Raw genomic sequence first — 23,266 nt, 5'->3', positions numbered from 1 at the left:
GTGCCTGCCAGGCAGTAGCCACTCAGTGTGAGCCATTTCCTTTAGCTGCAGCTCCACAACATGCCATTCTTGTTTACACCTGCTTCCCATTGCTGTCTCCTTCTCCCAGAGTGCCCTTTTTATTCTCATGGTGAAAATTCTCACAGTACAGTAACAAGAGACACATATGCTGAGTTCTGAGATCACTTTCCTCTTCTTACTTCATCTGTGTTTTTTATGCATGTTGTTAGAGAGGTGATGACACTTTCCTGGGGCTTCGTGTCCAGGATTTTGGGTATCTTTAGTTACCAGAACTGATAAGTTAACTACCAGATTGCTTTTGAATTATTTTTATGCAAATTCACCAATCCTAAAAGGTTATAGATGTTTGAGTAATAAAGCAACTCTTGGGAGTTATAGGGTGACTGAAGTTTCTCCTTTGTTTTTATTTATTTATTTATTTATTTAGAGACAGAGCGTGGGGGAGGGGCAGAGAAAGAGAGAGAGAGAGAATCCCAAGCCTCCATACTGTCAGCGCAGAGCCCAGCATGGGCTCGAACTCATGAAACTGTGAGATCATGACGAGCTGAAATCAAGAGTCAGACACTTAACCAACTGAGCCACCCAGGTGCCCCTGAAGTTCCTCCTTTAGAGAAAGATTTCTGAAGAATTTCTTGTAGAGGATGATGTACACTGCCCCCCACCACTGCTTGTCCCCAATACCTATGTCTCATACAAAAAATTTTGAGAAATAACTGACAGCTTCTTTTCATTCTTGACCTATGTACATTCAGGTAGTAGCAATTTGGTTATTGGATGATCCTTATAGCTACATTATAGTTTGTACACCCTCATATAAATTCAGTTTCTTCTGATTTCCAAGAGCTCCTGGCCTAACCATTGAAGACTAGGGGATTCTGACTTGGCTGATTCACTACCCAGAAACTCAGCTCTCCTTTGACTATTTTCTTTTATTGTTAAGATCTGGAGAAAAAAGGTATGGAAGAATTAAAGAGAAGACCACCGTAATTAGGTCCTTTAACTTTATCAGAAAGGGTTGTACCTAGTGAAGAGGGAAGGAAAGCGGACCTATTTAAAGATGCTTCCTTCTCCATGTGATATTCATTCTTCATGGATCTTCCTCAGTTTCTGGAAGGAAATTCAGCTTATAAAACTTGGATGGCTTCATGTTACAGAGAATGAGATGTGATGCTCTCTGCAGCAAGGCTACCTTAAACCTGCCCAGTTAAAAAGATCTGTATGAGCTTTGACTGCAAAGAGATTTTAGTTTTAGCATGAAAAGCCAATATCAGATCATTTGAATTTATTTTCCACTTCAGTTTACCCATCTGCTCCAGGAAATCTGATTTAAATACATTTTATCAGAAGCCTTCCACAGGCACCAAGTTACCTAGCAACTCCAAGTTTCCTTTAGTGAGTTGTTTCCAACATAAAGAGTGTTCACAACTTGGGGAGGATGTGTTTTTAGCCTTCAAAGTTTATGAAGCAAGAATTAAATATTGAAACTGCCATTCTCACTCTGCATGAATGTAGAATCTATTTAAATTACATAGAGGCTTGGGGGCTGTATTTCTAAAGAGAAATTTTTAATTAACCTACATGACCATAAACTTGAATGAAATAGTTCTGTTTAATTTGCACTAACCAATCCAAGTGCAGCATTGCTCAACTCTAATTTAGGATCTTTAACAAAATCTAATTTGGTGCTTTGCATTTTATGCCTGCTTTGGTACGTCAAAAAGATTTAGTTTTTCTGGACCTTGGCAAATAGATCCCTCAGCTCCGTTATGAGGATATGTGCTCAGATCTCCAGGTCTAATGGTGGGTTGAACACATGCAGAAACATCACTCTTCTCCAAACGCATAGAAATGATAGGTAAAATATTAAATATATATGCAACTCTATAATCTAAAACAAAAAAGGAAAGTTTTTCTGGATTAGAAATAGGAAGGAACCCAGTGGTTAGCAAGGACGAAAGCTGCACAGACCATGGGGAGCCGAGAGTAGATAAAGCCACCAGGGGTCACATCTTCACACCAGTTGAGAACTGGGACCCAATACCTCCCACATTAAGCAGGAAGCTAAAACCTCTTTGCCTGCTTGTGAACAGGATCAAAAATCACTTTGCCTGTTTCCCAAGTGTACAACCAGAAATGTACTATTTGCTATGCCTAATCAAACTATTATTCAAAAGTAAGGAGGAAATAATGGTATTTTCAGACAGACAAAGACTCTGGAAATTTATTTGCTTATTTTTTATTTTTTAATTTAATTTATTTTTTTACATATGAAATTTATTGTCAAAATGGTTTCCATTACAACACCCAGTGCTCATCCCAACAGGTGCCCTCCTCAGTACCCGTCACCCACCCTCCCCTCCCTCCCACTCCCCATCAACCCTCAGTTTGTTCTCAGTTTTTAAGAGTCTCTTATGTTTTGGCTCCCTCCCTCTCTAACCTTTTTTTTTCCTTCCCCTCCCCCATGGTCTTCTGTTAAGTTTCTCGATATCCACATAAGAGTGAAAACATATGGTATCTGTCTTTCTGTGTATGACTTATTTCACTTAGCATCACACTCCCCAGTTCCATCCACGTTGCTACAAAAGGCCATATTTCATTCTTTCTCATTGCCACATAGTATTCCATTGTGTATATAAACCACGGAAACAATCAACAAAACTAAAAGGCAACCAATGGAATGGGAAAAGATATTTGCAAAAGACATATCGGGCAAAGGGCTAGTATTCAAAATGTATAAAGAGCTCACCAAACTCCACACCCGAAAAACAAATAATCCGTGAAGAAATGGGCAGAAAACATGAATGGACACTTCATTAAAGAAGACATCCAGATGGCCAATGGACACATGAAAAGATGCTCAACGTCGCTCCTCATCAGGGAAATACAAATCAAAACCACACTCAGATACTACCTCACGCCAGTTGGAGTGGCTAAAATGAACAAATCAGGAGACTATAGATGCTGGCGAGGATGTGGAGAAATGGGAACCCTCCTGCACTGTTGGTGAGAATGCAAACTGGTGCAGCTGCTCTGGAAAACAGTGTGGAGGTTCCTCAAAAAATTAAAAATAGATCTACCCTATGACCCAGCAATAGCACTGCTAGCTATTTACTTATTTTTAAAATTTCTTTTAAGATTTTACTTTTAAGTAATCTCTATATCCAGTGTGGGACTCGAGCTCACAACCCTGGGACCAAGAGTCACATGCTCCACTGACTGAACCAGCCAGGAGCCCCAAGGACTCTGGAAATTTAAAACCCTCAGATTCTCACAAATGCAAATCAGTAGTACAATAATATAACTGTAATATTACTAATAATTTTTGTGCTTAAAACAAATTGGAACTAAAATTCTAGACAATTACATGAGCATTAGTTGAGAGTGGAAGGGTGGGTAGTTTGAGGAAAGTGTCATTGTTCAAAAGTTTTGTCTTCTTTGAAAGGATAGTAAGATCTAATTTAACTTAGATACTTTAAAAATATTGTAAGTATGTATGTAAAATTTTAAAGGGTATGGACTGTGTTTCTGACCGAGGTGTTGAAGCCTATGGCAGCACCTCATACTAAGGAGACCTAAGATTAAGGAAACATGGAGCAGAATCATTTTCCATCAGCAACAAAAAGTAGGAGACAGAACAGTGACTTCAGATCTATAGATAAGCTAAACTACCGTCAACAGAGCAGATTTTGAGCCAATAGTACCCAGAGGCCTAGAGCAAGGCCTTGTGTGTCACTGAGGTAAACACGTTGCAGCTTAGGTCAGAGTCGAACATGCCTTTTAAGTAGACTGTCTAAGGCAGCAGTTGTCAAACTTTCTTGTTTTAAGATCCCTGCATACTTAAATTTTGATGCTCCAAAGAGCTTTTGTTTATGTTGTTTACATAGAGATTGATATTTACCACATTAGAAATTAAAGCAGAAAATTTTAAAACTCAACAGTATACAAGGACACATTCCATTCACTGTCAGAGTAATGATGTCATCACGTCATGTATCCTCTGAAAAATTCTTCTGTAAATATGTGTGAGAATAAGAGAGAAGAAGGTAAAGTCCTGATATCGTTATGAGAATAGTTTTGACCTCACAGATATCTCCCTATATCTCCCCAGGGGTCCCCAGAACCATATTTTAGAACTGCTGTTGTAAAGGACGGAATGTACCATATACTCTTTCAATGTTAACTTGTATGTAAGGTCTACCTCCATCAGATTAAGCCTCAGATGTGTTTCTGCTCTTGCTGTTTTCTGAGCTTATGGAACTCGTTGCCAGAAACACACTTGGCATTTATTTGGACCATTTATGATAGTGTTGTTTTGTTTCATAATTTGATTTTTTTTTGTATAGATCTTCTCTCTTCAGTTTGAATCAGAACAAGGGCAAGACACAAATATTCTAGTATTTTATCCTAAAGGAATTAATACGGGATACTATGCAATTAGTAAGAATTAATAGTGATTATAATGGCTCTGAATTTATAAATTAGTTTTAATTATAATATTTACTTTTATAATGATTTAGAAAATTATTTTATTAGACAAAAGGGACCAAACTAGGTCTGATCCTTCTGTATTACTGATGGTAAATAATGTTGGAGTGCAATCACTGTCCAAGGCCGGAAACATGGAGTCTTCCTCAGTTCCTAACTTCTCATTTCCATCCAACTGGCCAATAAATCCTGTCGACTCTACTTTGGAACTGTCCCCTGAGGTGGCCCCATCCTTCTTATTCCTGTATACACTGTGTCAGTTGAGTCTCCATCACTTTTTACCTAGAGTATAGGAGCGGCTTCCTTATTGGGCTCTCTGGGCCTCACCCCCTACCTCTTCTGCTTCTAGTACACATGTTACTCAGTCACTGGAATTATTTTCCTGAAAAAATATTTCACCTTAGCATTGTTCCTGTGTAAAAATCACCCATGACAACCAGTTTTCCTCTTGGTAGATGCCAGAATATACCACATTTTACTTACCTAATGCAGTTGGCTAGAGAATGGTTTTCAGAGTGGATGCTCTGGTCTCATGTGGCTCCAGACAGACAGCCAGGAATAAGACCACCTAACTACATAGTCAAAAGACTTGTCTACCTGGGAAATAGAGACTACTTGGCAGAAAATGATTTTTGAGTTCTTTAAAGTGATCTCTAAGAGCAGACTGTCCCAGCTGCTCAGGTTATGCTAAACTGCTTTTTCTTTTTCTTTTTTCCTCCAACTCACTCTATACTTTCACTTTGTCTCTGGAAGAATTTTCTAGCATTGTACCTACCACAAAAGGCACACCAGTGGTTCTCAACTGGGGCAGTTTTGCCCCCCAGGAGACATTTGGCAACATTTAGAAGCATTTTTGGTTGTCACAACTGGGGGCAGGTGCTATTGGCATCTAGAAGGTAGAGGTCTGGGATGCTGCTAAACACCCTGCAATGCACAATGCAAAGAATTATATGGCCCCAAATGTCAATAGTGTGAGGTTGAAAAACCCCAAGGTATGCCATGTACACTACAATGTAATGTTAAAAAAATATATCACACTTTCTTGGGGTGCCTGGGGGGCTCGGTCAGTTAAGCATCAGACTTTTGATTTCAGCTCAGGTCATGATCTCAAGGTTCGTGAGATCAAACCCGGCGTTGGGCTCCACACTGACAGCGCTGAGCCTGCTTGGGATTCTCCCTCTTCCTCTCTCTCTCAGCCCTTCCCCCACTCTCTCTCTCAAAATAAATAAATGAAACTTTAAAAATATATATGTAATACTTTCTTTATATACCTTTCCTAAATGCCTTAATAACTTACATAACCATTTGCTTAATTTGAGTCAGCTTCTCACATGCCTACGGAATAAAGTACAGACTCTGACACAATGTTCAAGATCCTTTCAAATTTGCCCCTGCTTCTACCAGGTTCATCTTTCTTCACCTACTGCTGTGTGCATTACACCACACTGCGTTAGAGCTCCCGTTCCCTGGAGTGCCACACCCTTTCACATCTTTGTGTGAACTCTTCACTGACTAGACTACCCTCTCTTCTTACTCACCTGCAGATTTCTATTTCTTCTTAAGGACCCAGCTCAAAGAAAGCCTTCTCTGATACCCTCTCCTCTTCTCTGCACATTTGTTTCTCAAACAAGCTGTTCCTATTTTTTTTATAGGACTTATTTATTTGCCTCTCCTACTGCACTGTGAGTTTTTAAATATTTTATATTATTTTGAATTGATAGAAGTTAGCACTGGGCCTGGCACAAGGTAGGTGCTCAAAATTATGTTTCAAGTATATATGTGTTGGTGCCTGTATGTGTGTATATGGAGGCATGGGTGCGCACGTGCACACACACACACACATTTGACATTTTGACAAAGAGAAAGGCTGGCTGAAGATAGATTTCATCACCATTACTATGCAAGATAACTCCTCTCAGACACTTGCATCATTTTCCTATGAGAAGAATTTGTTTTTATTTTTTTATATTAACTATAATTTATTGTCAAATTGGTTTCCATACAACACCCAGTGCTCATCCCAACAGGTGCCCTCCTCAGTGCCCGTCACTCCTATGAGAAGAATTTAAATCAAGATTCAAAGGACCAAAAAGAAAACACAATCTACAGAGATACAAGCATTCAAACGCCAAACCAAAAGATTGCCAATGCAGCACAGTACGTCTCCAGCTGAAGGACACCTAGTACAACACTCCAGAATTGCACGTGGAATAACATTTCATCAAAAGCACAGCCAAAGTTGTTCATGTTTTTCCTAGAATGTGACCCTGAATCTGTTCACCAAGTGAGAGCTGGGAATTCTAGAGGCCTGAGTGAGTGTGTGCTCTGTATGCACATACATAAGAATAATACTTGCTGATAAATCTGGTAAAATCTGAATTCTATACCCACTGGTCATTTGTCTTAACTTTGTTCAAACTCATCCAGTGTTTATCAAATGATAATGAACAAGCTACTTGTGACTACCAATACACAAAGTGGGGAGTTGTGGGGCAAGAGTCCCTTGGTCTGGTTTTTCCCACCTATAAAATGAGAGTAATGATTTGTACTTAAGAAGTCAGAGAAAAAGTGGAACATGTACAGAAACCAATTCTGTTTGGATCCAGAATTAATCTGGAACATATGTATATATCTCATACAATGAAGAGATATCTAGCAGAGTCAGAAATAGAATATCACTACATGAGTCTTACTAATTTGTAAGTAATGACCTATGGTTTCTTTTAGGCTGGATCTGATTTTTCTGTACTCCATGTTCATTGTTGTAAAGAAAAGCTTTATGCTCAGATGTTCATCGAAGTCTGTCAAGAGAGGGGAAAGGAGAATATTACCTAATATCGAGCATATTTAAAGAAACTACTATTGGATATGAGCAAATATAATTATAGTTTTCAAAAAGAAAGAAGGGAGGTTCCCCAGACTATGATTTGGAAGCTGAAGATTTAGTTTGAGAATTTGGAGCCTCAGATTGGGGAACGCATTGACACTGAAGGTTTGTCACAGGCTATAGAGGGTTCTTAGGTTGGAGTCCATTTAAATCTCTACAGCATCAAAATGGCCTAGAGTACAGATCCTGTACTAATTAAGTACAACTGCTATACTTCTGCTAAGGGGTTTCCATGCCCCTGACAGATCAACAGAAAAGGAGGCTTTTATGACTCAACAGATGATCAGTGTAGATAAAGCTCGATCATAAATGTAAAAGGAAGCCCAATAGAACCATAGCATCAAAGGAAAGAGTATGCCTGGTTTGGGCAAGCTTTGAAGTACCAACACATACCTCTATTTTGTAAAAATGCATTCAGGGGCTGCAGACACAAGCCCTTCTCAGTCACTGAGAAACCAGTGGATTTAGGGACAGGTGGAAAGTCACAACTTGTTGGTAAATAGAGGAAAGGCTGTAGGGCAGAAAACATTATGTAGGGGCTTAAGGGGTGACACCAAGACCAAAGAGTGGCAATTACAGGGATTTGAAATTTTGGCTCAACAGAAGAAAATATTTTATGATAGCCATCACTACTCTAAAAGGAAATGGCTTCCCTTAGTGAACGGAGAGCAACCTGTCCCTGGAAAGGTTCAGGCAGAGGCTGCACAGGGATGTTGAGGTGGGTTTCCAGCATCAGACGGGTTGACCACTCAACAGATACCAGCGGAGCTCTGCCACGTGCCAGGAACTCCTCTGCCTTCGTGGTTTCTTTGGCTCTTCAAGTCTTACATTTGGATGATGCCAGTTGACATGGAATGTTGACTATCGTCATCCTCAGCTATTTTGCCCTACATCATCTTGTACTACTGATCATTAGCCATGCCTCTTACATTTTTGAGGGCCTGTGAAGCCACAGAATAAAATTTTATAATAGCTCAAATGAGAGAACTATTAAAATTTTTAATAGCTCAAATGAGAAAACGCCTCTAGGAGGCAGGAAGAGGAGGTGTCTCTCTGTCAGCTCTTGGCAGGCTCCTTATGGCAGTGTGCTATGGCGGGCAAGAGTGTGCACTGTGTGTCAGACCGACTTCGCTTTCAGAGCCTTGGTTTCCTCCTTTGTAAAATGAGGATGAGAACACATCATAGATTATTGTATCTGTAAACTGCTTAGCTTAGTGCTGGCATAGAGTAAATTCTTGCTCAGCCTCATGGAGACTGTAATTCAGCTCTGCATAGATTCTGCCTGGGCTCTTAATTAACACAGCACCTGGTATAGAGTAAGTGCTCAATAAATGGTAATTCTTGGTAGAAAGAGTAACATAAGGGTAGTAGCAGTAGTAGTAGTTATGGTAGTAGTAGCAGCTAACCACCACTTAAGACATGTAGCCCGACTCCTAGTCCAGTGCTCTCTCTGAAACCTGGCAACGTGAGATTTTATGCTTGTCCTCATTTTGTTTTGTGGCAATTAGATGTGCGGCTCAAGACTTAGAATGTTCCTCCCTTTTAAGAATGAGCAGATCAAACTAATACCCTGACATTTTAGAAAGCGGATTTGACCTCTGTGACTTTGGCACTCTTTTCTCTGAGAAGGATATTGTGAGGATAATGTGTCAACAACAGAGAGACTCAGAAACCCCAGTTCGCCTGTATCAATGCCAGTTTCCATCAGTTTGGGGCGTTAATTATTAAAAACTCCCTTTCACTCTCAAAATCGTCATAGTTTGGGTGACAAACAATAGGGTCACTCTAAACCTAGTGCTCACCACTCCTAATCGTAGTCATCCAAACCACACAGACTCCAGACAAATTGTATGCAATTCATAGTTTTAAAAACGTGATTGTCGCTTCTAAGTGATTGTGCGTCACTCTCCTGGGCACAGATAAGGGGCCCATCAAAATTGTCCAAATGGGACCATTTGCAAAGAATTTTCCTGTTTCCCTGAGTATCTGGAATGTAAAGTCGACACCATTCTTTCCTGCAGGAATCTGTGTTATAAAATAGCATTTATCATCTATCCCTCTGAGAGCCTGGTGAAAAATGAGTGGGGGCTGGTGGAGCCCAGGTGACGCTCTCTTTGCATGCAGAAGATTTAGCACAAAGATTTCCCCAGGCTTTTTTCCCTGGGTGTGGACAGGAAGGTGAAGGAAAGAGCAGTTCAATTCCATAGCCGGCCTGCAGTTGGAGTGGGTTGGGAGAGGCCTACTCTGGCATCATCTGCTCCACACTCCCCCAGATCACATATCAGCTGCCAGGACCAACTGGTGCTTCCTGGAGGTCTTTAAAAAATGATTTTCCAGCTGTGAAAGGCTGCGCTATTGTTCTGCTGTTTGGCCACCTTCTCTCTGGCTGGTCCACCGGCAGCAGCCACGCAGGGCAGCCAGAATGAGTCAAATCAAAGGGTCAACAGTACAGCAGCCGCCCAGCCACCATCCCTCCTCTCTCAGCTGTCTGATGTCAGATCATCAAAGGCCCTGCATATGGCCCTGTGCTTGCTCATCATTCACCTCGCAGGCCTCTAGAATTTTCACAAGTCAGAGGAGGCGCCAGGAGAAAATTTGCGGCCCCTGAGGGTGCCCTAGGGGTGGTTAATAGCCAGGGAGGGTGACAAGAAAGGGGGAAGTTTAGTGTGCTGTGGTTCCCAATTGTTTGGCTAACAGCCGGAGGTTGACCTTGAGCCTGCGTCTGCCACATGGCAGACGCACCAGCCGGGCAGCATGTTCTGAGAGATCGGGAATAATGGAACTTGAAAATGCAAATGGTTTTAATGAATACTTCTCCCCTCCTACACACCCCCCTTCACCCCATAGTTGTGTGTGGAAGAAGAAAGGTTTCTCAGTTTATAGGGGAAAGTCCCTACTTGCTCTAAAATCTAAACGTATAAGAGAGACCTGTCCTTCTGAGGCCTCTGCCCGTTGTCTGAGCCTTACAGGCTTGACTCTCCTGGATCATATCATAGGGAAGCACGGCACCCCATGTGCCATGACTTGATCCCAGCCCAGGCCAGTGGCTAAATGAGACTACAGACAAAGAGCCTTTTATGAGAATGATTACCTGGTACTTAAAAAGGTGACAAGCGGCAGGTCGTGGACTTATGACATGGCAGTGGGGTCTGTGTATGATGCTTGTCAGCTGTGTGTGTTCCTGGGGCTGGTTCATGGTGTTACTCTCCTAGTCTGGCCACGAGGGCATACAGAACTGGGGCGGAAGCGAGGGGCAGGTTACAGGAATGCCTGCCTCTCTGCCTCTTGTCAACTGCTTCCATGCTGGTGCCTCCTTCCTTCTAAGATGCAGCTTAGGAGAGAATCAAGGGGCTTGCCTGGCCACTCTTCGATGCTGTTTCCAGACTACCTGATTCAGCCTGATCTCTATCAGGTCACTGATTTTGTGAGATTCATCCTTGGCCTTAAAATCTAAGCCTTGGCAGGGGTGGCATAATCAACATTTAAGGGGATGGGGGTGGGGGGGAACGTACTCCTTCCTATTTCCCCTATCTGAATTCTGATCCTGGTGTGTGGCTCAATTTCCTGTACCCCAAAGGGTTTGCATGCAGATGGGGAGGCTATATATATATAAAATAAAATCTATAAGACAGAGTGGGTCTATGAAAGTAAATGCAGACTGTTGTAATTTTGATTTCAGTATCTCCCAAAGTTATCAAAAGTGTTTTGTAAACTGCAAAGTAATGTACAAATGTAAGCGGTGTTGCTATGGTTATTTTATTTTATCAAATGCCTTTTGTTAAAAAATGCAAAAGTGATTTCTCTTGGAGAATTGGTTTCACGAAAACCTCCAATGAGTACAGAAAGCTCTAGCTTTGTCACCCAGCAGTTGTTCAAATGCTGTTTCTGTGGGTCACACGTGTCCAGTATTCTTTGCTCTGAAATCCACTGTACAGGCAAATTAGAGCTATGCATCATCTTAAAAATGGGCTTTGGAAACAAAACAAGTTTGTAACAAGTTATAAAAGAACATGATACTAACATTTTAAACTGTAAGATATACAAACTGAATTAATTAATGGGAAACTATTATTAGATGCAGGGTATTTCATCAAACAATAACTCCTATGTCCACACAAACAAGCCTCATCTAGGATGGCTCATTTACAGGCTGTTACAGCTTGCATAAAGAAAGAAAAAAATTAAACTGGGGGCTCTTTGAATATAGCATAGTGCTGAAAATCTCATTTACCGTTACTTTCTAAATCTACATATCTTTTTCAAATGCTTAACTTTTTACTGAACAGGAAGCTTAGGCGATGAGCCTGGATTTATACAGTTGTTATCAGAATGGACTTTGAAAGCATCATGTGGTAATTTTTTTCAAAAAGAAAAAAACTTGGGTATGGAGCCATAGACCATTGTCCTGAAGGAAAAGGAATCCGTCTGCGTTTCTGTAAAGGTGGTTAACCCGCAGGCAGAAACAACTGCTCAGGATATTTTGCAAATTTACATTTACATTTGTTGATTCCATATTAAACTGAATAACCAGGCACATGGAAGGTAAAACCCTCTTTTAATTAACCCTCTTGGTGTGGGCCCATGTGATTAAATATGACGGAGCTGCTCCTGGGGTTTCTGCTACTGAAAATACTAACAATAATCATTTGTTTTGTTTTTATATTTAAACACATTATTGCATAGCTTGGTGCAGAGATAATTACCAATTTTATCTCCTGTGTTTTTCTAATGTTCATTAATAACAATAAAGGGTTGTAGGTTAAAAACTCATTTAATTGCCTTTATGTTAATGACATTATGAATAGCCTTAGCTACAAGATTCTAATTCTGTCCAGTATCCTCTTTCTCAGTGGAGCCCCAGGAGGGCTGCTCATTTTATCAGCATTACTGATTCAGAGTTTTTCCTTGCAGGTGGGTTTTTGTACATAATCAGAATTAATGCACAACACATTTTGCAAGGAATGGAGTAGAAGCACTTGGAATAAGTAATTAACTAGAGTGCCCAAGGAAATATGCCCAAGCGTTTTTTTAGCATATTCATAAAACATTAAGAACGGTCATAAACACAGTAGAAACAATTTCCTGGTAATGTGCTTTTAGACTATTTTCTGGCTCCTTTTTCTTTCTTTCTTTCTTTCTTTTTTTTTTTTTTTTAATTTCTCACATAGGGGAAATTTTTTTTTTTTTTAACTGAAAATCCCAGGGATGCAGATAAAAATGCCCAATGTGTGGCACTTTGGGATTAGATGTGCTTCTGTGCTGCTGCAACCATGTTGGCCGTCTGGGTACCATTTCCTTTCTCTTTCCCTGCTCCCAGCTCCATCACATAATTCATCAGGCAGGAAAAGGAGTGAACGCAGCGCAGCTTGCAGTATTCCAGGAGATGTGGTTACCCACCTATTCCCAATCTCTAGCGTTAACCTCATGGCATGGGCGAGAATGCCCAGGAAGGAGGAGGGGGTAAGAAGCAAAGCACTACTGTTGTAGTGACTGCTGTGGCTTACCACCCAGGCTGCCTCCCCACCCCTTAGACTGACACACTCATTCCTCCAGCTCTTGCTGGCTGACTGCTCTCAGCTGAGCCACTTCCCCAGGTCATCAAGGTCATGTCCCTACCCCACCCCCAGGCGTCCTGTATGCAAAGACAGGTCGGTAGGAGAATTTAAGGGTTTGGCCCCCCTTCCCTCAAGATAAGATAATTCAGAAAGCCTGACATCAGAGCGTCCTGGGGGGGGGGTTGGCTGAGGCCTTTGTCCTATATCCCTCATCCTTCCTCACAGATGATGATCTGAACAGCACTCTCCAATCAACCTCCTATGCACAAATCTCAGAGTCAGTTTCCTAGGGACCCGTCCCATGACAGGTAAGCTATGGTTATAGACTGACCCGTCTCCGCGCTGTCTGGTGGACACTGAAGAAGCAGATACTCCTGGGCCTCTTTGACCTTGGTATCCTTTTATGGTGCGTTGGGCATAGAGCTTGATCCCCTGGATGGTGTCAGGAGCAGCGTGAAGATACGCTGCCTTTACATTGAGCAAGTATCATGTGAGCTAAGGTATATGATAATGTTTTTAAAATCATAGACGGAGTTATGGGGATGGAGTTAGAGGATTGAGTTCACATACTGGCTGTGGTTTTTGGATAAGTTACTTAACATCACTGAACAGCAGTTCCTTATTTTGAAAGTGGGGCTAATGGCACAGGTAATGTTTGTTTGGTGTTTACCCAGTCCCCACTAAGTTTATACGGAGAGTAGGATTTTGTGTGTTTATTTTATTTATTTATTTATTTTTAAAGTTTATTTGTTTGAGAGAGAGAGAGAGACAGCACAAGGGGGGGAGGGGCTGAGAGAAGAGGGAGAGAGAAAGGATCCCAAGCAAGCTCTATGAGGCCAGCACAGAGCCCGACATGGGGCTCAAACTCACGAAACCATGAGATCATGACCTGAGCCCAAACCAAGAGTCAGACGCTTGACTGACTAAGCCACCCAGGCTGGTTTTTATTATTACTATTTTTTAGAGGTCAAAATATCAACTTAATTTCATTAATTTATTTATTTACTTACTTACTGATTTATATTTTAAATTCCAGTATAGTTAACATACAGTGTTATGTTAGTTTCAGGTGTATGGAGACTATGATTTTTGGAATGCTGAAAATAATCTTCACCATCAGCCAGGCCAATTTCTTCAAGAAATTGAGATTTAAAATGACCCTGGCTCTCATGGTATTCAGTATGCAATCTAAATGGGAGCCCACGGAAGAAGGTGGCACAGACCGAGCACAAAGCTGTTGATCAAAGGAAGAACCAGAATATGCATAAGATCCCAGGTGACTTAGAGCATGGCCACATTCAGTTCTTCCAAATGCAGGTAAGGAGAAATAGGCAATGATATTGGTTTGCTAGATACCTGGAGGCTTTAATGCATTAGCTTATTGTATCCTCATAGCATCCTTAACTGGGTACTGTTATTGTGCCCATTTTACAGTTGAAGAAACTTAGGTTCGGAGTTTATGTAACTTTCCCTAGGTTACACAGCTAAGAAGTTGCAAACTCAACCCTTGCCTTTAATGACACTCTATAACAGAGGACCCATGGTTTGAAAAATCATTTAAAACTACCCCAATATCAGTATTTCCCAGCCAATTAGATGTCCTATTCCTTTTTAGCAAAAATATCAAAAAACTCAAGTCCTATCCAAAGACGATGTTATGGTGGTACCTGGTGCTGAGTCTCTCCCAGTGAAGTCACAATGTGTTGAGGCTTTAAAAAATAGAAGCCTTAGGGCACCTGGGTGACTCATTCGGTTGAGTGACTGACTCTTGCTTTTAGCTCGGGTCATGATGTCACTGTTTGCGAAATCGAGCCCCACCTCTGGCTCTGTGCTGACAGTGCAGAGCCTGCTTGGGATTCTCTCGCCTTTCTCTCTGCTCCTCCCCCGCTTGCACACTCTCTCTCAAGTAAATAAGCTTAAAAAAATAGAGGCCCTTCTTTGCCTATGGCATCATAATTTGGAATTATAACTCCCTTGGTCTTAAAATTAAAGGTACATGCTTTGAAAGCCCAGTGTAAGAGAGGCGGAAGTGATCATTATTCAGAACAATGTCACATCAGATTTTGGTTAATCTCACTGCTCAAAAATGCATTGGATACAAGGATATCATTTCCCTATAATACTGTAGATCTGTACAGCACATGGAATTTTGTCAAATGGTTTTACACTTATGACTTCACAACAACTTGGTGGAGTGGTTATTGGAGCACCATGTGACAGAAGGTAAGACTTAACTTCTTTAAGGAACCTGTCTACTGCCAGTTCTCTTGGCAGTAGAGATGAGTCGAGAGCCCCATTCTTTAGACTTTTTACTACTCAGAATATTGTCCTTGGGCCAGCAATGTCCACATCACCTGGGAGTTTGTTGAAATGCAAACTCTCAGGCCCCACCTGATCTAGTGAATCAGAATCTGTCTTTTAACAAGGTCCCTATCAATTTGTATGCATATAAATGTCTGACAGCACCGTCTCTTTCCACTGTCTCAAATTCTCTCTCATCTTCAGTCTAGAATGTAAGTCCCATGAGGGGAAGGCCTGCATCTGGCTTGTTCACCATCATACCCTTAGCACTTGCACAGTGCCTGGGCCAAAGTAGGCATTCCACCAGACACATCAATGACTGTATGGCTGCCAGCCAGATAGTACGTGTGTCCCTTCCTAGAAGAAACAAGATCATTTTCCGTGTTCTTGAAGGTCCACCATCAGCACAAAGGTATTTGCCTAGTTCATTTGAAAAAGGTGAAGTCATGCTTAAAAGATATACTGAAGCCTGTGGTTTGCAAACCTGCTTCTTAGCCCACAAAACCAGTGCCTATCAGGAGGGGAAATATTGTACTGTGTAATTATTTAAATGAAAACAACGTAAATGAAGAGAAAGGGCTATTTATATCAAGTGCTACTAATTAAATGAGAAATAATGGGCCCTGCTGAGAAAGGATACAGTCGGAGAGAGCAAGAAAAACTTCCTGCCAGCAAAGACTAGCAGACAATGGGACAGTTTTCCTAGTGGGATAATTATGACTCCTGGAGAAGATTGTCCGAGGCAAGATGAGATAAGTATCAGGAAAGTATAATGTGCTTCCAACCCTATTATCAATGATGCTTTCAGGCACCAGCTCTGGGTCACAGATTTTGAATACACTAAATGCTTAATTCAGTGCTGCCCTTTCACCCGAAAGATCTCGGGGTAAGAGAAAAATATGTGCACCAGTCCAGTGCTCCCTGATTTAACTCTTCACTGAAATACACTAGGAATAAATGACAGGGGAGGAAATTACAACCCCACTTCCCTCCCCCCGCTCAGAAATTGATTTCCATTTCAAACAGCTGATAGAACAACAATGTGGTCATCTAAAAGCCTGTGAAGATGATCCTCCAGCCCCTTGCTTAACTTTTTTTTTTTAAGATCACTCTGAAAAAATATTTTGGAAGCAGGCGGTGTGGAAGTGAAAGTCTCCTATTCAGAAAATCAGTACAGATTGAGGTATCATAAGATGTTGATTTATAGGCTGCTGGGTTGTAAATGACTTGCTTTCTCATTAGTCAGACCTGGTTGATGGCTATGATAAAAATAAGACAAATAATTTAAAACCTATACTTGCAGAGTATGCTTGACTTCCAATTTGTCCTTGGAAGATTTGAGGCCTGAGTAAAGAAAGATTCACAGAGAAGTCAGAAGACTGCAAGTCACAGATACCACAGAGCAATGCCCTTAGAGCTCAGGCTCTGGAACAGAACGACCTGGGTTTAAACCCAGGTGGACCCCAGTCTTTCTGGCACCTCATCCAAGCACTTCATTCCCTTAGGTTCTGTGTTCCCCACTTGTAAGATGCAGGTAATAATAGAAACTACCTCTGTGGTGGGTAGGAGGAATAAATGACATAGTTCCATTCCATAAATGGAATACACTTGGCCTGGCAAGTTCAGCTCTCAGTAAATGTTGCCTGCTTTTGCTATGCAAACAAATAACTTCTGTTTGAAAATATTTCCAATCTTACATATGCTTATCATATACCTTTTATGGGACTGAAACAGGGAGAATTGAGAAAGGCTATCTAGAGCCGATTTCTTGCCTTCAGTGAGCTTACAGACTAACCCAGAAGACGATGTGGGAACATGAAACTATCAAGGAAAATGGAGAGAGAGCTGGATAAAAACCAAGTGAGAGATGATGGCCAGAGGAGGAGAGAGCTGAGTGGGACCGGGGGGAGGGCTGGGAGGGACTAAAGGTATAAGCGGTGGTGAAAGGCTTCAAGGACAAAGAAACTGGACTGTGGCAGGGCCCTGGGGGACATGGGGGTATTAAGATGGTGATGAATGGTACGGCCATGAACTTATACTGGATCTGCTATTGAACTACCCTGGTTATCTGACAGGATACTAGGATATCTCCTATGATGTGCTTCTGGTAAGCTCTTGGTGGCTTGTCTCTATGACAACCTATAAATTATATTCTTAGTGGCTTTTTACAGGATCTCCATTCATCCATGTTTATTGAGCATATAATATACGCTAGGCACAGGGGATATGAATATGACAAACCAGGCCCCAGTCTTTACAGAGCTCGTATTCTACTGGCAGAGATATAAAATAAGCACATAAATATATAATATCAGTAGAGATCAAGCAGGGCAAGGTGGCTATTGTATACAGAGTGGCCGAGAAGACCTTTTTGAAGGCATGACCTTATGAGCACAGGCCTCAATACCAGAGGAAGAGTGTTCCAGGTGGAGGGAACAGCAAGTGCACCGGCTCCAAGGTAGGATTGCATTTCCCACTTGGAAAGAAGGCCTGGGCCACCATAAAGGAGCAAACATGGCCATTCGAGTGCCGTGTAGCTTTCTTACATAGTACTCCAGTGATGTCTGCCCAAATGGCACGCTAATGAGCAAAGTAAAGTTCACAATCATTGATCATACTTCCACAAGTAAGCTAAAAAATTGAGTTGAAGGGATACTAGTGAAGCAGTTGGCATTTGCAAGCTGATGAACTCATTTTTCTTTAGAACACCAGGAAGTTTAAGATGTGTCTGAATGTATAGGCTGGAGTTCAAACTGTGGCCTTCGTTTGAATTATTTTCCATTTTCTGCTTGCTAAAGCCCCAATGATGATTAGTATTTAGTAAAATTACTTTGTTTAGTAAAAATCCATGAAACAGGTATATTTCTGGATAAGAGTGAATGAGTGCATTGTGTGTTAGAACCTTCATCTTGGGACTTCCCCCCGAATAAAGCCACATTATTGTCTAACACCAATAATTCAAGTGACAATGTGTTGTTGCAGGTCCGTTAACCTGAAATCTTGAACTAAATCTGTCAAAAGTTTTCTTTTTTTTGCAAACTGGCTAAAACGTTTAGTGGCAAGGGAAAAAAAATGCCACGGAAGCATTATGTTAAGAAACCTTTGTTTCAACATGAAGGAGGAGTTGTTTTTATTTAATAATTTCTGCCAACAGTCCAGTAACATATTCCAATTTCAATTTGCCATTTTCTTAAACTGGCCTGGTAAAATGTAGACATCTAACATACAAACAATAAGACTTCAACCTCCTCACTAGAGGGAGAGAATAAGTATTGATATGTATGTATAAATGGTATGTTCTTCAACTTCTTGATTCCTTAACCTTTCTGTGGAAAAGACTCTTGGGACGTTACTGAGGAAAAAGTGGTTTTTTCTTTCCAGATGGATTTGTTGGCGACGGCAATATTTTCAGTTATGCCAATAAAATGAAAGGGAGACAGAAAATCAGGCAACTGCCGGAGTGGCTAGTGTGGGACTATTACCAAAGCAGAAATGAGGCCAAAGAGATGATAAATGGGTGTCTCTCACCCACTCCATCAGCTGAAGCCTGACCTGGATCTTCTTTTCCATCTGAGCTCCAGGCAAGCCACCATTTTTCACAACAGCACTTAATAGTGGACATTAACTTAGCCCTCCTCGAAAGGGCTGACCTGCAGTCTACACTCAGTGCTTCTCCAAACTGTAATCACTTGCTCACTCGGTAATTTTATCAAATAGCATGCACCTTTTCAAGCCACTTATTGGCCAATTAAGTCAAGTTCTCACTGAGGGGGTCCAGCTGGCTTCAAGTTATCTAAGATGAATTGATTGAAGACATTCTGCAATCTATGAACCCAGTTTAATGATCTAGGTGATAATACTTGTAATTCTTCTCAGTCAGGGGAATTTGCTGCAGCTGTTGTCGGCAAATCCATGTTCTGATACACTGAAGCACCAGAAAAGCATTAATCCGCCCTCGGAGTTCCATAGCGATGGCTGCATTGTGAAAAGGGAAATTTAAAATTCACCCGGCATCACCAAGTGAACATGGTCTTTCCGTTGATGTGTTTTTACTTTATCCCATTGCAAATGTTGTTTTTTAAAGGTAGAATATGGGGAGAATACATTACTGATAATACTTCATCAAGAATAGTGAATTGCAAACAAACGCCTGAAACAACAAAAACATGCAATAAACACCACATCAAACGTTTGAGATACAAAAAGCACCGCTTTAAGGTAAGAACATGATATTTTCTAAAACGTTGGGGTGGGGCTCCAAGCACTAGAGTCATTATTTTTATACGAAGTGTTTTGTGGAAGTCAGAAATAGTAAGGGTTTGCGCTCCCACCCCCTGGATTCATGGCTATTGAAGTGATAATGAAGAAGTGTCATACAGTGACAAGGGCCTTCAGTGTATCTCCAAACACTTTTCTGCACAGTGACATATTTTTAAAAAGTAATCATTAAATAATTTGCTTGCTTGCTTTCCTCTCTGTGCATTTGTTCCCTGAGCCTCTGAAACGTTAATTCTCCTCCCTATGAAGCAAATACTGTAAATAACACTCTGAAGGTTTTTCTGGGTGTTTTGCAAATTCAGAATACTTAGGATCACTCTTTCCTACAGTGGTCTGTGCAGTTTATGTTTACAACCTGAAAAGCTGGTTTTGATTTTCGTACGAAAGTGGCAGCTGTGATATTAATTTACGCTGTGCTGAGGAGCCGCCGACCCTCTCTTTCTGGAGAGTAGGTTCCTTTCCCTGAGAGGTGTGATTGAACTTGGCTTTGGGGATGTGTGACTTGCTGGGAAAGACTGGTGCTTTTGATAAGATTTTAAATTCTTTCCAATGATGCTGGAAACAATGGACTAAGAAGGATGTATCTTCAGGTAGATAGTGTAGGCTTTGGTGGGCAAACTTCACTGGATCATGGCCATACTTTACGTTTAAGGGTCCAGAATTCCTCTCTACCAAGTAAAGAGCAAGAAACAAGGAGTGACCTTTTTCTTTAATTTTCCTAATCAGGACAAGGCAAGGTCAGGCAGAGCTTTGAGGTCTGGTATGAAACAGTTTTCTCTGGGAACAAAAGACCTGATTATTCAAAGAACCCTTTTCTGCATTTTTTTGCCTCTATATGCCCTCCTCCTTGTTGACAGGTTAACATACTTAAAATGTTCTAACTACTGTAAACGAAAATTCTTAAAAATGTTTTCTTTAATGTTTATTTATTTTTGAGACCGAGACAGAGCATGAACGGGGGAGGGTCAAGAGAGAGGGAGACACAGAATCCGAAGCAGGCTCCAGGCTCCGAGCTGTCAGCACAGATCCTGACACGGGGCTCGAACTCACGAACTGTGAGATCATGACCTGAGCCAAAGTCCGACTCTCAACTGACTGAGCCACCCAGGCACCCCTGTAAATGAAAAATCTTATCCAACTGGGATTATCTAAAATAACTAATACTCTCTTGCCACAAGTCAGACACTGGTTCTAAGTACTCTACATGAATTAAAACTCAGTTCTCACAAGACTTAGGAGATCAGTGCTATTACTTTCATTTTACAGACGAGGAAACAGAAGAACAGAGAAGTTAAGTAATTTGCCCAATGTCACACAGCTAGTAAGTGCCAGAGCCACGGTCTGAACCCAGTAGGCTGGGTTCAGTGTCTATGTGATTATTGACTATGTACTGCCTTTCTGACTTCTCATAGGTCAAAAGCTTCGGCTTATCCCTGGTTTAGCTTTCCAGCCTAGTCCCATGATATCTCCCCAGGGAAAGAATTATAAAAGGGCAAAAGGACAACTGACGTCATAACTAGCAGAAACCAAGTGCTTGTCTTCAGGAGGCCTTACCCCAGATCCATTGCTTAGGGCCTGTCTAACCTCCAAAGAGCTCAGAGCACTTCAGAAATGTACTTGAGTCAGCAATATGTTAGCAAAGTGTCCCGAAGAGTAGATATCTTGTTCTTTTTTAAAAAAAAATAGATCAACATAAAAAGCAAAATGTCATGTTGACCTTGAAATCATTTCTCCAGGATCTTAGCTTGATTTCTCCTCTGGGCCCATTTTATCTTATTGAAACATGAATTAACACGATCCTTTCCATACAAATTCAGATTGTCCTGGGGACAAAGACTCTCTTTCATCTGAATCTAGCACTGTTCTAGCTGTTGAAAAAAATTAGGTCTTACTATGCAGGTGAAGATCTGGCATGGGGATAGAGATGCAAAAAAGAGAAAAGCTAAATACCATATGCAAATTATCTATATCTTTGTCTGAACTTTACAGATGAGGAAACAGAGGCTAAGGTCACATGCCAACTTTTTTTTTTTTAACTGCCTACGGTATCTCTTTCAACAAATAAAAATGTATTACAATATGAAATTATTTTCATTGACCATTTATATATTTTATTTTTTTAATGTTTATTTTTGAGAGAGAGAGACAGAGCGTGAGGGGGGAGGGGGCAGAGAGAGATGGAGACACAGAATCCAAAGCAGGCTCCAGGCTCTGAGCTGTCAGCACAGAGCCCAACGCGGGGCTTGAACTCATGAACCGTGATATCATGACCTGAGCCAAAATTGGATGCTTAACCGACTTAGCCACCCATGTGCCTGAGCATTTATTTCTTTTAAAATACACATGATATTGGGGTGCCCGGGGGTTCAGTCGATTGAATGTCTGACTCTTTACCTCAGCTCAGGCCATTGATCTTACAGTTTGTGGAACTGAGACCCATGTTGGGCTCTGCGCACTGACAGCATGGAGCCTGCTTGGGATTCTCTCTCTCCTTCTCTCTTTGTCCTTCCTCCATTTTCTCTGTCAAAATAAATAAACTTTAAAAATATACATATACATGTTCTCTGCTAGAGTTTCATAGGCCTACGGCCTCTTGTTGTATACTCACATGGCCCACATACTTTCCTCCTTAGCATTAATTGCAATTGTAATTAATTAATACATATATAATTGTTTTTTTAACTTTGATTTCCCTAACCAGAAAATTCCACAAGGGCAAAAAATGTGACTGTGGTTTTCACTCCAATATTCTTAGTGTATCTGGTACATAGTGGGTGTTCATATATTTATTGAAAGATATAAATGAATGACTGCATAAAATATTTTTTGTTATTTACTAAGAGTAAAACAGTGTTTTGCTTTAATTTGATAAACTTTAGAGCAGCTTCGATGCATAGCAAGATTTAGCGGAAAGTACAAGGGGTTTCCATACATCCTCTGTCCCCACACATATACAATGTCTTCCACTATAGACTGAAACAGTGTTTTAAACTAAGAGTGAAATAGTTTTGTCTTGGTTTCTAGTCCAGTTGATGTTAAATATAATAGCTGGAGAAGACCAAAGAAACCCCCAAATAGTGACTTAAATAAAAGAGAAGTTTATGGGGCGCCTGGCTGGTTCAGTCAGTAGAGCATGTGACTCTTGACCTTGAGGTCGTAAGTTCTAGCCGCATGTCGGGCATGAAGCCTACTTAAAATTTAAAAAACGAAAAATAAAATGGAAGTTTGCTTCTCTCTCAAAGACCAGTCTGTCTGATTCGGGCTGGAGGGGTAGCTCTGTTCCATGAAGCCAGGGTGGATCTGCTATCGCCAGCATATGGCTTCCAAGGCCGCTCAAGTTGTCATCATTTCCAGCTGGTAGGGACGGTGATGAGCCAAAATCCAGCATGTGGAGCCCTTCCTCAGTTGGAGATGACACAGAAGTCATACACATCTCTTTCTCTCACATCCTATTATCCTAAACGTCAGGCCTGTAGTCACTTCTAGCTGCCAAGGAGGCTGGGAAATGTAATTGCTAGCTGGGTGGCCATGTGCCCAGAAAAATGGAAGAGATGGGTTTTGAAGGACAGCTAGTGGTCTGACACACCCAGGGATGGGGAATGTTTATGAAAATGGACAACCCAATGAAATTGAAGTAAAAGGAACTAAAGCCTTAAAGCTCTAATCTTCAAATATCTCAATAGGCTCTTCTCACCCATATAAAGCCACCTCATTGGTTACAGGAATACTGGACATGCAG

The 23,266-nt window shown here is 41.1% G+C and overlaps 1 long non-coding RNA gene across 1 annotated transcript in view; it reads left to right on the top strand.

Annotated features, from left to right (window-relative positions):
• Positions 1 to 6,885, top strand: part of LOC113599261 (uncharacterized) — a 78,227-nt gene extending 71,342 nt beyond the window's left edge. Inside the window, exon 4 of the long non-coding RNA XR_003420020.2 lies at positions 6,534 to 6,885. This is a non-coding gene — a long non-coding RNA (uncharacterized LOC113599261). The remainder of the gene's footprint in view (positions 1 to 6,533) is intronic.
• The last annotated feature ends 16,381 nt before the right edge of the window (positions 6,886 to 23,266 follow it).

Source organism: Acinonyx jubatus, chromosome C1 (assembly GCF_027475565.1).
Source record: "Acinonyx jubatus isolate Ajub_Pintada_27869175 chromosome C1, VMU_Ajub_asm_v1.0, whole genome shotgun sequence".
Lineage (NCBI taxonomy): Eukaryota > Metazoa > Chordata > Mammalia > Carnivora > Felidae > Acinonyx > Acinonyx jubatus.
The sequence above is the reverse complement of the archived record's forward strand: the minus strand, read 5'-3'. Positions and strand labels throughout refer to the sequence as shown.